Source organism: Lissotriton helveticus, chromosome 3_1 (genome assembly GCF_964261635.1).
Source record: "Lissotriton helveticus chromosome 3_1, aLisHel1.1, whole genome shotgun sequence".
In the NCBI taxonomy this organism is placed as follows: domain Eukaryota; kingdom Metazoa; phylum Chordata; class Amphibia; order Caudata; family Salamandridae; genus Lissotriton; species Lissotriton helveticus.
Window position 1 is genome coordinate 963,077,958 of NC_136061.1, and position 17,766 is coordinate 963,095,723.

Sequence of the window (17,766 nt, forward strand, 5' to 3'; positions counted from 1 at the left end):
AGGGAACAAAGATTTCAGGACACAGGAGCAGGACAGGCAAAGGAACAGCTAGGCCTCTCCACAAACCGATGAACAGCAACGATTTCCCTTTCGAACAGCTATCTGCTAAGGCATGCTCTAACCACACCCCTAAAGGCACCCCAGTTATACCCTAAAACCTACATATCCGTCCCACATCAGTTGCAACAATTTACAGGATTCAATAGCTCTTTGGTGGATTGAGGAGGTGGTCTACCATACCATTGTGACTCCATTCATTATTTGTACATATCTATTGTACGACATCCCTTCCTATTACATCAAATGTGACTTGTTTCTTTTAATACAATATCCAATACATTCACATATATTCTCATGTGTTTCTTCTACTACGTCCACGGAAGAGGTCTTGGATCCCACGGCTAGTCACATCTCTTGGCAAGCGAACAATGTGTTCTGTGCATTACAGACTTGAACTTGTTCCCTTTCTCTGCGGTGCTCAGCACTTCCATCTGTATAGGTCATGTGTTCACTTTCGATCATCTCCCAACCCCTCATCTATCCGGCTATCCTAAGAATAATGGCAGCTCATTTCAGCTCACTATGCCAAAATGACACGTAAACATTCATTAGTTACACAGAAATGTAGGTTTCACTGTTTTACCACCAGCCTTTGCACTACCCCCTGTTAATGTTTTTCCTAGCAGGAGCATTGATATGCGAGCAGCTTTTATTATTATTTTCATAAGCCGGGTTCAAGATGTAAAAGGCGGCCTAGTCATGCATTATTCTCGTTTCTTTCAAAGCGCAATGTTAAAGGCTGCCTAATTCTTTCATGCTTTAGTTCACTTTAGTACACACATTCGCAAAACAGTTTTCCCAAAGTTTCGTGTAATTTGCATGTTCATTTTTCACTGCACATTGTTAGTAAATTTATGGAGGTGTTAATTCGAGCAGTCTTCTTTTGCGAGTTCCTGCTCCATCACCATCTACCTGGTTTGCTGCAAGAAAAATGCTGCTTCCAGTTTGGTCCAGCTTGCGTAACCTGGAAACACCAGAGGAGAGGAGGAGCGCTTGCTCTTCTGAGGAAGCTGTCTTGATGTGGATTGTGAGGTGTTGTGGCATTTTTCCAGCCTTTGCAGCATCTTGGAGTGCTGTGGATTGCATCCGCGGCATTGGTTGAAAGTCAGCACACTCTATCGGCTGTGGAAAGAGAGGAGTTGGTTTGAAACAACCTCCACTCCCTCAAGAGACCAGCCTGGGAGTGTGCATGACAATGCATAGTGGCCTTACCAACTTTTCTGAAGACAAGCTTTATCATCTTTAACGCCTTAACCGCAGTGGTTTTTCCGCCGCGGTGCGGGCGTTCTAAAGGGTGGGCGAGGCTGCGTCAGCCGTTGGTCATGCACAGCACTGGGGAGGGAGTGCTTGCGACAGCCAACGGCCGACAGCAGCAGGGAAGGGGTTAAAACAAGCCTGTTTGTGTGCGTGGTGACGCACAGCGGCCATTTTACCGAGTTGAGTTAACTTATTTTTATTTCAGTGGTGATATGAGTACCAGGCATGCGCTGCAGCAGAGATTACATAATAAGACAAAAGCAACCTAACGATCTGTAAGAATTTAGTCCCTGCTCGTTTCGGTGATAGGCACATCAGTTGTGCACAGTCAATTCTTGTGCGGCCAGTTTTAATTCTCTCATGAGGTATAGGAATGTGAGTGACGGCCTTCTTAGATTAGTGACATGCACACAGCATGCCTTTGGATTTGCTACAAGTAAGTTAAAACTGGTGAAAGACTGGTGTTACAGGTGGCATCCTTGAACATTGCTCTGTGTTTTGAGAAAAATAATATTTGCAAGCCAATCTTGACCAATGATAGGCACACCTGAACCTTTTTAGGTCGAGCCTAGCGGCTACACGCATGCACTGCTCGCTCTGCGAGTCATGCTGTGGTAGAGTATGTTGTGGAAGCCTCGCATACTCTCCGCCCATATTTGTAATTGGCTGCTGTCATCGTCCTTTGTAAACTCTGGCTTCCGATTCATTATGAGGCTTGTTAGTCCCACCTTGGTACCGCCCTGTCTCCATTTGTTACCTCCCAAGAGGACTGGCCCTTTTACTTCATTTGATACACGCTATGTCTAATTTAGTCTGCAAGCACTAATTTCATTATTTTGTCCTCCAAACGAGTCTGGCTTTCCTGCGTAAAGCACCTTTAGGTTCTAGAATGGCAGCCGCTCATTTCTTGTTATGCGCCGCTGCCAAAATTAACGCAAACTCATGAATGGTGCCGGATGCTCGCAGCCCCTCATCTCTGTCCAGCCATTGTTGTTCATGCTTACATTTCACGTGCTAAACCTAATTTTGTTTTTACCAGCAGTCCGCACCGCTCTGAGCACTCGGATATGCTACTATTCAGAGCTCATTATCTCCCCACACCGTCCTTGCATAAATGTGCCAGCCGCCTGCTTTTGTTTGGTTCGGCATACAAGGGCAGCAGCTGCCTACCCCACCCCCCACCCGCACCCCTCCCTTAACTCCCCCCTCCCGACAGGGTAACTAGGGGCATATTAGCAAGAACCTTGTTAAAACTATTGCCATTTTAGCGGCAGGAAACTGCCGCTAAAACAGCGATAATGGGCTTGCTAATATGCGTTATAGAATTCCAATAGAAGCTCAGGTTAGATGTCCTGCACATCTAACCTGGGCTTCTATTGGAATTCTATAACGCATATTAGCACCCCATTATCGCCATTTTAGCGGCAGTTTCCTGCTGCTAAAACAGTGATAATTTTAACGAGGTTCTTGCTAATATACCCCTAGGTTATTTGCTGCTCAGTATTTACCGTGCTGGTTAGTGCTGGGTGCTTCTTGTGTAGCTGCTTTATCTTGAGTGCACAGTTTGATGATAAATAAAATGTTTGAACTGCAGTAATATCCTTATAGAGTATGACAGTAATTGATGTACTAATGATTTTTCATAAAAAAATCTGAGTTCTATCCCTATTTTTTGTAAAGCTCTTTAGAAGTGCGGGGGTAACGTGAAAGGGTTTATTTGCTTCCTCGAGCAGCCGTGAATTGGTGAGTTAATGGTGAGATGTGTACATTTGGACTAAGAATAATTCAGTATGTGCTTGCATCCCAGGTTTCAGGTTATTTATTACCTAATTCAAAAGTACCACTACAATTTGTCGTCTAGAGTGTAATTATGTTTAATTCAACTGACAGTAAACCATCAGTTTGCCGAGAGAGTAGAGTGCACAGGCCAGCATGCAGAGAGCGTGTGGCACAACCTGCAGCCCTACAGATTGTGTAGGAGCTGTCGGTCCCCAAGTGGAACTTCTGGCTTCGTTTAGCCTGCTGCGGTGGTGAAAAAATACACAGTATTGATATCATGGCATGTTTTACCCTGCCACAAAATTGCAGTAATTATTTCACAGAAATGCTGACTGTTAAATTCTGGTGAAAGCCAAATGGAAACACTACAGAAAGATGTGTAATAACTGCGTTATCCCAGGCTTTTCTTCCATGTACTTGGACCCAACTTTATAGCTGTAGGTAATACCATGGGATAATACTTTATGGTTATGCCTTCAGATTTAGCATATTTAGCTTGGGTCTCAAAGCGGTGACCCTCGTGTCCAGGAATTGGATCCTAGGGGGGTACCGGTACACAACTGCTGCAGCAGTGAGTCCTCCCATAGGCGGAATCCTGGTACGCCTTCTGAAGCTTACAAAATGGATGCCAAATAGCGAGGTAATGACTTGCACTTTGAACCTGGTGTCTGATCATTAATGACTGAGATTGCACAGGGTTTGCAAATTTGCAGTTGCTCAATTTTCGGTAATTTATTCAGGATTGGTGAACAACACCAAAAGAGTTAATTGCATTCCCTAATTATTTTTTTTAAGTTCAAAAAGATTTTATTAGGCAGAGAAGTAGGCATAAAAAGAAATAAAAAGAGAGGGGAAGAGGGGGAAAAGGGTTGACAATAAAAAAAAAAAAATACAAATACATTCGCAAGTACAGTAAATATAATGATACATAATAGTCATGAATAAGAAAAAGGCGTACGTTAATCTAGGCTTAAAAGTAATTACCGGATTAACAAAATGCAAAAAGGAGAGAATGAGTACATATGGAAATTTAACAATGAGGGAGTGATAAGGCAATCAAGGGGGTTTGAGAACTTCTTGCTGGGCAGGTAAAGGACAATGGGAGGTAGTAGAACATCTGTTCAGGTATAGAACAACAGGAAGCCATAGAGCCGTTCTCTTCGTAGCTAGCTGGGGGGGGGAAACAAAGGTAGTGTCCAGTCTGTGATTATGACAAACATTATTCCACCATGCTTGGAAGGAAAGGTTAGATGAGGATTTCCAATGGGTGGTAATCTGTTGAAATGCAACAGCCAGCAATAGATCTACAATACGTATATCAAACTGAAATATGTCCCAGCAAGGTGAAAGGCTGCCTAGAAAAATGATGTGAGCACGGGAGAAAGGAATGCATATTTGAAATATTACGTTGATTTGAGCCCACACCTTAAGCCAAAAAGTGTGAACAGAGGGACATAAGAAGAGCATGTGGAACAGGGTAGCGGATGGAGCGGAGCATGACCAACATATATCTTGGGTAGAAGGGAACCTCCTATGGAGGGCAGAGGGGGTAAGGAGTAATCTATTGTAAATGAAGAGCATGGATTGCGTGAGAGATGCCGCTCTGGATGATTTGCGTATCTTGAGCCACAATTTGTCCCAGGTGAGCAAAGGCCAAACCATGTCAAAGTCGTGCTCCCACTGTAATTCCACCGTGGATTTGGGTCTAGGGGTGTCTGTCACGTGAAGGTGTTTATAAATGGCCGAAGCTTTAGGAGTTGTGCGAAGTAGAGAGTGTAGGCGCGAAGTAGGAGTAGGGGGAATGGAGGGTGTCTGCGTCTGCGCAAGTGATGTGTATACAGCCATTACCGCTGTTTTGAGCCGAGAGTAATTAGGAGCGAAAGAAGCAGGTAAGGCGTATTTCGCTCTAAGGTCTGAGAAAGAGAGAAATGTAGAATGGGAGAACAATTGTGAAACCCATAAAAGACCTTTCTGCCTCCAGGACTTCCAGTAGAAGGGTTTAGAGCGAATGAGGAGGTGAGTGTTGTGCCATAAAGGGGAGGAGAGAAAATCCGCAATAGAGCTAGGAGGGGTGGGGGAGGAAGCCAAAAGGAGTTTGGTTGTGAATTTGTGAATGGGTGTGGAAACAGAGGAGGGTTTACGAGAAAAAGCGAGATATTCTGCAAAGGAGAAAGGGGAAAGGAAGAGGCGTTACATCTTGACCCACAAGGGGCACGGGTCGTCAGGATCCTGTAGCCAGGATGATGCTTGCCGGAGTAGGAAGGCTTTTTGATATGAGGGGAAATCTGGAAAGTTGACCCCGCCCTCAGAAGTAGGGCGAATCAGTTGTGCGATGGACATTCGTGGCTTTTTATTGTGCCAAAGGAAGGCTGACAGAATGGAGTTAATTTTTTTAAATAACTTTGCAGCGATAGGTACAGGAATATTGGATATGGTGTAAAGGATAATTGGGGTGAGCATCATTTTAATCGTGTCAAGGCGACCCCACCAGGAGAGGCAGAGAGGATGCCATCGAGCAGTGAGTTCGGAGATTTTCTGAATGCATTTATTTAAGCATAAGGAAATCGTATCGGGTATGGAGGGGGTGATGTGCAAGCCGAGATATTTGATGTGAGAGGAATTCCAGATAAAATTTGAGGCAGCGTAGTCTGTTTTGAAAGTAAATTTGGTCAATGGCAATATCTCACATTTTTCATGGTTAAGCTTGTATCCTGAGATTAGGGAATAATCCTGCACTTCTAACAGGAAAGCAGGGATAGAGGAATCAGGATCAGAAATGAACAGTAAAATGTCATCCGCGTATGCAGCAAGTTTGATGTGGGAATCTGTGGAGTGAAAGCCATGTATATTGGGATTTTGGCGTAACCTGGAGAGAAACGGTTCCAGGGCCAAATTGAAAAGGAAGGGAGAAAGGGGGCAACCTTGACGTACTCCTCTACCTAAGTCAAAGAAGGGAGAGACTTTGCCATTAGCACAAATTGCAGCACGCGGGCGAGAGTATAAAAGGGAAATTAAGGAAATGAAATTAGGGCCAAATCCAAACCATGTGAGAGCATGAAAGAGGTAAAACCATTCTACCCTATCGAACGCTTTTTCTGCGTCTAAGGCAATCGCAGCGAGTGAGGATTGCATACGTGAAGATTTTGTGAGAATGTTAAAAAGTAACCTGGTATTGTCTGTGATATAGCGACCCTTGACAAAGCCGGACTGTTCCTCACCCAAAAGATCAGGGAGGAGGAAGTCTAACCGAGCAGCTAAGGATTTGGCAAAGATCTTGTAATCTATATTCACTAGCGAGATTGGCCGGTAGTTCTTGCAGTGTTGGGTATCTTTACCCTCCTTGGGAATCAGGCAAATGTGTGCTTCTGAGAAGGTGCCAGAGGAGCCTCCGCAGGTAGTGAAGGAGTCAATAAGTGAATAGAGCTTGGGGAGGAGAAGTTTGGAAAAATGGAGATAGAACTCGACGGTGAAGCCATCAGGTCCGGGAGCCTTATTTAATTTGAGGTGTTTGAGCGCAGTAAGCAGCTCTTCGAGAGTGATGTTAGACTCTAGATCAGAGAGATCAAGGGGGAAGTGAGAGGGCTTGTGAATGGTAGAGAAATAGTGAGTAAGTGATTGAGGAGTGGGTTGGGATTCCGAGGAGTACAGGGTTTTATAAAAGAGGGAAAATTCTGAAAGAATGGCGGTGTCAGTATGCTGTAGAGTGGAGTTAGTATCATAGATAGCAGCAATATTCAATTTGTTGTGTTTGACTTTTAAATAATTAGCAAGAAGTTTACCCGCCCTGTTCTTACCCCCATAAAATTTAGCACTGGATTTCAATAAGTACAATGAGGCATTCCCTAATTATGCATGTGCAAAATGTCCTTTGCACAGTTGGCACTTTATTTTTCCTACGGCAAATCATGGGTGCAAACATCAGTAATGGCAGCTGGCTAGTAATCCATTTTTCAGCGAAAATGGAAGTTTGTAAGAACAAATCAGGACAACGCCTCATCGTGATCTAGGCCCTGCCTGATATAGAGCCAAAGTATTACATCCAGACAGAAGCTGAAGAGGGAGAGAGAGAAATTAGGAAATAGTTAAATATGCAGCTCTTTAAAGAGCACTAGATCACATGCAGTAACACTTTATGCAGGGGCGGCTCTAGGCTCATGGCGGCCCTGGGCAGGGAGCGTAGGTAGGGGGCGCCTGGAGGAACGCAGGCGGGGAGGCCAGTGAAGAGGGGGGTCAGGGTGTTTGGAAGTGGAACAGAGCCGGAGGCCACCAAATCCCTGCAAGGGGCCGCCACGCAAATATGTATCCATCCTCAGAGGATTATTATATTAAGTATATATATATTGGCGTGTCGGCCCCTGGGGTTTGGCGGCCGTGTGCAGGTGCACAGCTTGCACATGTCTAAGGCCGCCAGTGTTTTATGTCTGCTCTCAGAGCCCAGCTCCCTCTCCTGTCTCTTTTTGTATGCTTGCCTTTCACCCTGCACAGCGCTCCACTGCTAGGTTTGTGCTATACAAATACCACATACATACATACATACCTCGGTTGATTAAGGGGTCTGTAAAGTTGGTCATTACTGTGCCACATTTCTAGCTTCTGTGTGCCCACTCATGGGTCACTGCCACTGCAGGAGACATGAAGCAGATTGTTGAACTACATGCATGAATGGCACTGAAGTGCCCTGTCATCAGACTAATATTCACACAGCACAGGAGAGAAGGCAGCTGTGTGCACACTACAGTAGAAAGTGTGCAGAAAAGATTTAGAACTGCCCCCTCTGTCTGAGTATAAATTATCCCTCCCCTCCGTGGGCAGATTTAGGGTTTGGCGCAGTCGGTGTATAGACGTTGGGTTTTGTCCTAAATCACCCTTCCTTTCTGCTGTGGAATCCTGTTTGGTGTCCAAGGTTCCTTTGTAATCACTCTCTCCCATCACACAGGTCTCTATCTCCGAGATAAAGGCCCAGACTCTCTGAGTACACTTTGGCTTCAGCTCTACACATCAGTGCCTTAGCCTATCAGCCTGTCGTGCTGCAGATAATAGGTACTGACATATGGGCATCTTTGGCTCAAGACATAAGTCTACAGAAAAATAGAACTGTCCCTTTCCTGCCCCAATCTTCCCAGACTCTTGTCTTAAAATACCTCCCATGTTCCTCAAAGCTAAATCCATTTTCAGTTGTCTTATACGTAAAATGTCACAAGGCTATGTTGTTCTGAGTCCTGGAGCAACTATGTCTTATATGGGGAGGCTATTTGTGTACCCAACTGATGTCCCTAGGACTCTTATACTACTGCACTCATATTGCACTCATATTGGATAACCATGTACCTCCCTTTGTACCAGCCGCGGTCCATGCAGGTAACAGCGGTGGGGCGGCATTGGGGGGGATTTTGAGGGATGGTGCAGAAGAAAAATTAAGTAAATAATACATTTTCCCTCTGTAGCGTCCCTCGAAATCCCCCTCCCCCCCACCGCCCCACGGCTGTTACCTGCACGGAACGCGGATTCTTTGAACGACCAACTCACCCTTCATTCCCATGTCAGCTCTGCTGTGTCTTCTTCCTTTCTCTCACTCCGCACTATTCGCAAAGTCTCTCGTTTTTTTTCTTTCCCTGCCCTTAAGCTCATTGTCCTGGCGATGGTTATCTCTCGCCTGGACTATGGCAACGCTCTCTATTGCGGCATGCCCGCCTATAGCATGCGACGACTCCAGCTGGTCCAAAACCAGGCGGCCCGCCTGGTTTTCAACTTGGCCAAATCACATCACTTCACTCCCCTCCTCAAGTCCCTACACTGGCTCCCCATCCGAGAACGAGCCCAGTTCAAGCTGGGCTGCATCACCTTTCAAGCCCGGCTCGGCACAGCCCCTGCTTTTATCTCTTCAGAAATTAAACCCTACGTCCCTGCCAGGGAGCTACGCTCATCCGCCCAACAACTGCTCATAGTCTCTCTTTTCAAACGCAAAAAGTGGGGAGGCACGAAATTTTCTACACTTGCCCCAGCGTTTTGGAACTCTCTCCCGGCTCACCTCAGATCCTGTGCCCATTACACACTCTTCCGTAAGGCTCTAAAAACTTTTGTCTTCACACAAGCCTTCTCTTCATAAACTGCTTCTCTCTATCCTCCCTTTTCTTCCCACCCTTCTGAGTCCAGTACTTTATAGCGCCAAGAAACCGCCAGGTGTACGCGCGCTTTAGAAATATTTTAAACTCAACTCAAACTCAAACTCTTTGTACCCTTAACTCTCCAAGAGTAGCTAAACAGAGCAATCAAGACGTACTGCAGGAGGCGAAGGTGGGTCATTAAAAGATACAGTTTGACACAATGATCACAGTCAATAAATTCAATATCCAGCCATCTCCGCATAGGAAATGCAGGATAATGAAAATTAAAAGCCACAAAACAAACCAGACAGTTTTGGCCCCTTCCATGTTGTTATGCTATGTTATGTTTATTTGTATGACACCCAATATTGGGTAACTCTGGCGCCTAAGAACGGGGTGCAGCTTTAGCTGGGGCCTATTTAAAAACCCATGTTTTTCAGTTTCATATGAAACTGAAGGTCTGAGTTGGTGGCTTTGATGGTCGGTGGGAGGTTGTTCCATACATTTGGGGCCAGGTACAAAATAGTGCCCCCCATGACTCTGGTACTCCAGATGAGGGGAGCATGGGTGAGCAGGAGGCCGGCTGAGCAGAGTTTTCTGGTCGATGTGCAGAAGCTTATGCGGCTGTTCATGTATGCAGGGCCTTGATTGGGCAGGGCTTTGTATGTACGTGTGAGGAGCTTGTAGAGTGTGCGTTTGTGAACTAAGAGCCAGTGAGGGTCTTTGGGAGGCGTAGAAATGTATGTGCAGGGTGGGAGTTTGAGCTTTATGCTGTCTGCTCCGTTTTTGATGGTCTGGGGTCTCATGGTGAGTTGTGTGGTCACACCAAGATAAAGTGCCTTTCTGTAGTACTGCTTGCTGTTACTCAGGGCCTCTGTGACGGATCTTGGGTGTTTAGCAGGAGCCATCTGAAGATTTTTATGTAGAGCTTGAGGGGTTGAAAGCAGGAGGGTGTGATCTGGTTGGTCATCAACATTTGATTTTCATTCACTTTCCCTAGGTTCCTGACTTGGAATGACAGTTGGGTGTCAGTCCTAGATTGGATGGCCACTAGGCTGAAGTCCAGATTGAGATGTCTTTGCTGAAGACTAACACTTCCATCTTGTCGGAGTAGAGCTTCAGTTAGTGGCCTTCATCCAGTTGGGAACTTTGATTATGCAGGTGGTGAACTTCTTCTGGCTGTTGGAGGAATGGTCTGTGAGGGAGAGAATGAGCTGGGTGTCATCTGCATATAAGATGACGCTGATACAGCACCCTCTGGTAATTTTGGTGAGCAGTGGCATGCAAACATTCAACAGTATGGGACTGAGCGAGGCTCTTATGGAGACTGCAGATCAGTTTGGCAGCAACAGAGGATACAAGGCTTACGAATTGGGTGTGAGCATTGATAAAGGAGCTGATCAATGAGAGAGTGGGTCCGCCTATGCTTGTTTCATGGAGGTGTTGGATAAGGATAAAGTGAGAGGCAGTGTCGAACATGGCAGAGAGTTTGAGCAGGATGAGTACCACCGTGTCTCCCATGTATAAGACAGATATTGTCAGTGGCGGCAATGAGGGCGGTCTCGTTCCTGTGATTTAACCTGAATCCAGATTGAGAAGGGGCCAGGAGTTGTTGTTGCGGTGGTCAGCCAGTCCTTTTTGACAAGTTTTTAAGACTTTAGCCGGAGTGGGGAAGCATGAAGATCGGTCTGTATTTTGACAAAATCTTCAGGTCTGCCAAAAATTTCTTCAGGAGAGGTAGTATGATAGCATGTTTCCAGGCATCCAGATAGGTGATGAAGTCATTGAATATCGAGGTAACGGTGACGAAGATGGGGTTGAGTCTTTTCGTGAAGATAAAGTTAGGGTAGAAGTCTGACGGGGCTCCCAAGTGGATGGAGCACATTGTGGTGGCGGTTTCCATCTTGGTGGTAGTGGGCCAACAGGTCGTAGCATTATCTGGAGTGTTTTTGTTATCTGGTGTGAGGGTTTTAAGGGTCAATAGGTCCAGTTGGGGAGCAAAGTTGCTGTAGATGGTGCTGATTTTGTCTCTGATGTATTGGGAGAGTTAGGTGCATGGTTTCTGTGATGATGGAATGTTGTGGAGCTGGCGGTGGGGGAGGTGAAGTCATTCACTACAGAAAATATTTCTTTAGCGTTGTTGGAGCTGTTTTCAACTCGATCACTGGAGTTTGCAGATGTATTGGAGCAGTGGATGTTTTCTTTGCAGACGATGGCTAGTCCTCCCTTGGGTTTGAAGATTTTCTCTTGTGTTCCAAACTTGAAGCGGTAGGAAAATGGCTACTGCGATGTCGGGTTGAGCCAGGCCTCTGCCACCAATCGAAGGTCTGGGGAAGAGCTTGTACAGGAGGTCCCAGACTTCGATGGTGTATGTGATGAGAGTGTGGATGTTAAGGAGGAGGCATATCAGAGTGGGGTGGGTGTTGTGCATGCAAATGGTGTGTGGGGTATGGTTGCATGTGTATGGTGGGTCACAGGGATGCAGATGGGGAGATGTGCATGAGAAGTGGCTGGCGGTGCAGGAGAATGTGCTTTGAGTGCCAGTAGTGGAGGCTCTGGTGCAGCACCTAGAAGGTTGTCCGGTTTTTAGGGTGTGGAGGTCTGTGTCTGGGTAGAATGTAAGGCTCAGGTGGGTCGTCAGAGTACCAAGGGTCCTGGCGCTGGGCACGAGTCAGGCGTAGATGTGAAATGAAATGAAAAATGTTTTTGTATAGCGCATGGCTACCTGGAAACATCCCAGCGCTGAGAACAGTGGCTAGAGGGCAGATGGGTTTACGGGAATAGCCATGTCTTCAGGTGTTTTGCGGAATGTCAGGAGGTTAGTTTCCTTGCGGAAAGAGAGAGGGAGGAAATTCCAGAGCCTAGAGGCGTTATAGGAGAAGAGGCGGCCACCTGTCCGAGCCTTCTTAATTCTTGGAGTGTCGGTCAGGTGGAGATCATCTGAGCGGAGATCCATTGCCCTGAAGGTTTTTATGTGTGATGCAAAGGGCTTTAAAATGTGTTCGCTCCTCTATCAGAAGCCAATCAAGTGATCTTAGGGCAGGCTTGGCAGAGCACAGGTTTTTTTGTGTTTGTAAGGCATCTTGCTGCTGAATTTTGGACCTCTTGTAGCTTAGCAATGACTGATTTGGGGACACCCAAATAGAGGGCATTGCCGTAGTCCAGTCTGGAAAGGATAAGCGCCTGAATCAGGAGCTTTCTTGAGTGGCAGGGTAGGAGAGGCAATATTTTTTGTATGGTTCGGAGCAGACCGTAGCAGGCAGCTGCGGTTTTCCTAGCTTGGGTTCGGAAAGTGATATCATGGTCGAGCCAGATGCCCAAGCTTTTTTTTCTTCTTTTTTTGGCATAGGAGCGGGCCCCATGCAGGTTGGCTACAGATTGTTGGGGTTAAAAGTTGCTTGGTTGCCCAACAATATGAGCTCAGTTTTTTCGCCATTTTGTTTGAGGTGTGATGAGCTCATCTAGCTAGCGACTTCTTTCAGGCAGGGGCACAGGTCCACCAAGGGCTGTTCCACCTGGTTCAGTGGCACGATTAGTTGGGTGTCATCCACATAGGTAACTAGTTTGATTCCGTCAGGGGCTACTATCTCTGCCAAAGGAGACATGTACACATTAAAAAAGTGTGGGGCTCAGAGACGAGCCCTGGGGAACCCCACATCGAAGCGGCACTGGCTGGGACCGGGTATTTCCTTCAAATACCTGGAAGGTTCTCTCTTCCAGGAACGATTTCAGCCAGGATAAGGCTGTGCCTGTCACTCCCACTTTTTTGAGACGGTGTACCAGAGTGCAGTGGTTCACCGTGTCAAAGGTTGCACTCAGGTCCAAGAGGATAATGGCTGAAGATCCTCCGGAATCAAGAATTTTTCTGGCCTCCTCCACCACCGCTATCAGTGCAGTCTCCATGCCCTGGCCAGGGCGGAAGCCAGTCTGAGAGGAATGGAGCAGTCAAAAGACTCGAGGTGCACTGAGAGTTGTCGATTGACGTATTTCTCCGTAACCTTACTAATTCCAGGGAGTAGGGAGATGGGGCGGTAGTTGGCCATCTCTTTGAGATCTAGGTGTTTTTTTTTTTAGTAGAGCCTTTACCATGGTCTTTTTTCAGTCCTGGGGAACTATGCCCAGTGTTAAAGAGGCATTGATTAATTTGGTGATGGGGGACAGAATGGTGGATATTACTGATTTCAGGTTGTTAAACGGGGCAGGGTCGAGTGGGGAACTGCTCTTGATCGAATCTAGGATAGGAGGGAGAAGTACCTCTGTGAGTGGATCAAATGATTCTAGGCGATGGACATTATCCTGAGGTTCTGATTTGTGGGGCTCGAGGTGGTGTTCATTGTTATTGAGTGGGAGGTGTTTGAGGATGTTTTGGATTTTAGTGGAGAAAAAAACCTGCTAATTCATCGCATCGATGGCCAGATGGGTCGGCGGCTGGGGGTAGGTCGGGAACTTTCATGAGTTTTTTTACAATGCAAAAGGTTTCTCTGGAGGAGTTGGAGGAAGATAAAAATGGTTCCTCGTAGTAGACAGCCTGGGTTGTTTTTAGTGCCACTTTGTAGGATACAATGGATAACCTATATTCGGATTTTTTTTCACTAGCAAAGTCTTTCCTCCATGCTCTTTCTAATTTTTTGCATTGTTGTTTTAGTTTGCAAAGCTCCGGGGTGAACCAGGGCTATTTATTCGTTCTGCTGTTTTGTAGTATGGTTTTTTTTGGTAGTACTATATCCAGCGTGTTCTCGATCAATGAGGAAAACTTTCTGTCTGCTTCTGAGGGTTCGGTTGATTCTAGTATACGAGTCCAGCCCTCTACGGTCAGTTTGGGCCAAGGGCGAGCTTGGATGCATGATGCTGGCGTGCGGGGCCCATTGTGAGTGGGTGCCAGAAGATTGGAACTAAAAAATGGTCTGACAAGGGGGCGGGGATAGGTACTCTCCCTTTTAATTCTGTTATATTGGAAAAAAATGGGTCAAGGAGATAACCTTTCGTGTGTGTGGCTTGATGGATCTATAGGTGTAGCTGGTAGGCTGCGAGGTCATGTGCTAGGTCATCCGCCGCTTTGTCTAGCGGGTTATCAAAATGGAAATTTAAGTCTCCAAGAAGGTTGAAATTAGGTGAGACACTGGCTAGGGAAAAGACAGTTTCCAGTAATGAACTGAAGAATTGTACCTGTGCTCCTGGGGGGCGGTATAGGAGGATGCCAATAAAAGTAAGTAAGGGGGGGGAATTCAATGGAGAAGTGAGCGTTTTCACAGCCTAGGAGGGGGCTATCCAGGATGTGGCAGATTAGGTGATCTTTGTAAATGATTGCTATCCTGCCGCCCTTGCTGCTTGTTCTATTTAGGCGCTGAATCAAGTAGCCAGGAGGGAGAGGCTGAACAATGTCGGGGTCTGAGCTTGGAGAATGCCAGGTCTCCGTGAGAAACAGACCATCTAGTTCTGAGTCTTGTAAGAGTATGAAGATTTCCGAGGTGTGTTTTGTCAGGGATCTGCAGTTCAGCAGAGCCATGTTGAACGGATTTCCTGCCTCTTGGTTGGTTACTCTTGAAGGGAGTTCGTATGGGCAGTGGGTGCACTTGTCTTGCGATTTCTCGATGGGGATGGAGTGGGAGCATGATGGCTTTGGGACTGTCATTATATGGAATCATTTTTCCCTAGAGTATCGGAGGGGGGCTGAAGGAGTAGGGGCAGGGGTTCTGGGCTCTGGCCCGGCATTGCATGGACAGGCGCAGATGGGCTTGCCTTTGGTGCGCCTTCGGCACGCCAGTGGCGGACCCGCTGCGCCCGTTCACTGCGCGTTGAGGGGGACATGGGGTTTTATGCTGCTGGTTTAGCAGCTAGACCGCTAACTGTCCATGTGCTGATTGAAGCACTTCTGGTCTGCATCAGCCTTCCCTCCACTCAACTAGAACAATCCGTGGTGGACCGGGAAGACGCCGATCTGGTGCGAGTGTGCAAGTGTAGGTGATTGCTAGGTAAGTGTTTAAAAACCAAATGAGGCAGGTTTAAACAAACGACGATTTTTTAAAAACAGTTGGTGAGTTTAAAAAAAAAATAATTTCAGGCAATGATCATCACATACGTTTTGACCAGTTAGTCAAATACAGTGCGTTAGCGTTATCGTTAGACTAAGTTAGCAGTTAGTCAAATACAGTGCATGTAACAAAGTTAGGAGCCCTTTACCAGGCGCTCCGTCCACTTCGTCAGTGATAGGCTAAGGTCCTCTAGCGCGTCTGCTGCACGTCGAGGCGGGCATGGGGTTTTATGCTGCTGGTTTAGCAGCTAGACCACTAACCGTCTCTGTGCCGATTGAAGCACTTACGGTCTGCGTCAGCCTTCCCTCCACTCAACCGGAACAATCATTGGCGGACCGGGGAAGACGCCGACCCGGTGCGAGTGTGCAAGTGTAGGTGATCGCTAGGTAAGTGTTTAAAAACTAAATGAGGCAGGTTTAAACAAATGACAAATTTTTAAAAACAGTTGGTGAGATTTTTAAAAATTATTTCAGGCACTGATCATCACATAAGTTTTGAGCAGTTAGTCAAATACAGTGCGTTAGTGTTATTGTTAGACTAAGTTAGCAGTTAGTCAAATACAGTGCGTGTAACAAAGTTAGGAGCCCTTTACCAGGCGCTCCGTCCAATTCGTCAATTACCAGGCTAAGGTCGTCTAGCAAGTCCGCTGCCATTCTGGAAAATGCATGTCATTTTTGTTTCTTCTAAAAACTAATCAGCTGTACAGAAGGGGCTGGTACAAGTACATGCGCTTTAAAAACAGCTGCACTACCTTTGATTTTTGATGTGTCTCCTTTCTGGATCAGTAACTGTGTTTGTAGATGGCTGGCTGTGTCTGTGTTGTGCATGGATGAATCTTTTTTATTTCTCTATTAGTGGCTGTTTCAGATCTGGATTGGTGACTATCTGGTTTTTAATAGTCTGTCACTCATTACTTTATGCAGAGGTCTGTGATTTCTGGGACGGGCGGGTCGCCGTAGCCGATTACTTCATCACCGACCATCTCTGAATTTTGGGGGATCATTGTTATTGATTCCTTGGCAATAGCCGCAACCATCTTGTACTATACTGCATGCTTTAAAACTCCTGCTGGCCGTTTCTTGCATGCATTACTGTCCAGTAGCCGTACTTTCATACTTCTCTAAAATTCTGATATGCTTGAATTTCCCTGCACAATACAATTTCAGTGAAAAAATCAGCAATCCTCCAATTAGTATGTGCTCTACACTGACCATAAACGTCCCATACCCATTTTGGAAATTTCATCACATCAGCTCACCACAGCTGCATCTCTTCTAGCCTCATACTTATCCTTACCTGCTGCTTTTGACATTGTTGATCATCCTACCTTACACACCTTCCTCACTTGAACTAGGATTACTAGTTCCAACCTTAAGCGGCTGTCTTCCTACCTCTCTTACCATTGCATCTCTGAATCCTTAAACTCCAAACTTTCTGCACCCACATTCCTACATATCGAAGTCTTCCATGGATCAGTACTGAGCCCACCTTCTTTCTGCCTCTCTTGGTGATAGTATCTTCTCATATGGCTTTTCTTATCAACCATAGGCAGATGACACCAAGATATTTGTCTAAATTTGAAATCTCTCACCTCATCCCCAGAAACGCATTCCCAGCTGTCCTACTGTTAATCGCGCTGGATGGCACTTCATTCCCTCATGCTGGAATCGTCAACAGCAGAGTAACTGTATTTTCCGGATTAACACACACCTGCATCTCTCAGCTACTCTTCACCTGACTCACTGACCTTAGCCACTCTACCTGCAAATTTGGCATTCTATTCGACCTGGCCATGCACCTTTAATTTTTATCCCCACGACTGCTGGTCACTTGTAAGTTCAAAATATATGTAAGATCTGACCATTGATTTCATTTCACAAAGTCAAAGCATAGATCAACTCCCAAGTAAAGAGCAACGGTGACTTTTGTAATAGTATACTAGTGGATCTCTCTCAGTCCTTTCTGCCACTGGGCAAAGTTCTCATCTTTATACAGGAAAAAATACAGAACCTCCCCAAACACATCCACATCAGTCTTTCATTATCAAGTGGGCTTGCTGTAAGCTAGAAATAAGGTTCAGTTCTAATGACTAACATTTATTGTACATAATTTATCTCCTGATTACCTCAATAACTACCAGACCCACTATACTCCTGGCTGCACCCAAACTATGATTGACTAATCTAAATCTCCTACTAATACCTGGACCTTTATGTGCTGCATCTAGGTTCCGCAGACTTTACCTCCTGAGACCCCTCAATTGGAACTCACTTCCCCTAGACATCCATGCGTGCACATTACACCACTACATCAGTATAGCCCTGAAGAGTCACCTCCTATTACTAGAAAGTAAAGAGTGATCACATGTAATTATTCATTTGCACAGTGTAAATATATATGTCATTGTAGGGTTAGACATTCATTTCCATGGTCACTGATCGCCTTTGCTTCTCATCGATACATAGACCTCATTGGCCCTCAGAATACTGCTTACATTTTCATTTATTTCAACTATTCACATGTATCCTATTTAT

The 17,766-nt window shown here is 45.9% G+C and overlaps 1 protein-coding gene across 1 annotated transcript in view; it reads left to right on the plus strand.

Moving 5' to 3' along the window:
* Positions 1-17,766, plus strand: part of DRC11 (dynein regulatory complex subunit 11) — a 951,413-nt gene that overhangs the window by 93,246 nt on the left and 840,401 nt on the right. The window lies entirely within an intron of this gene.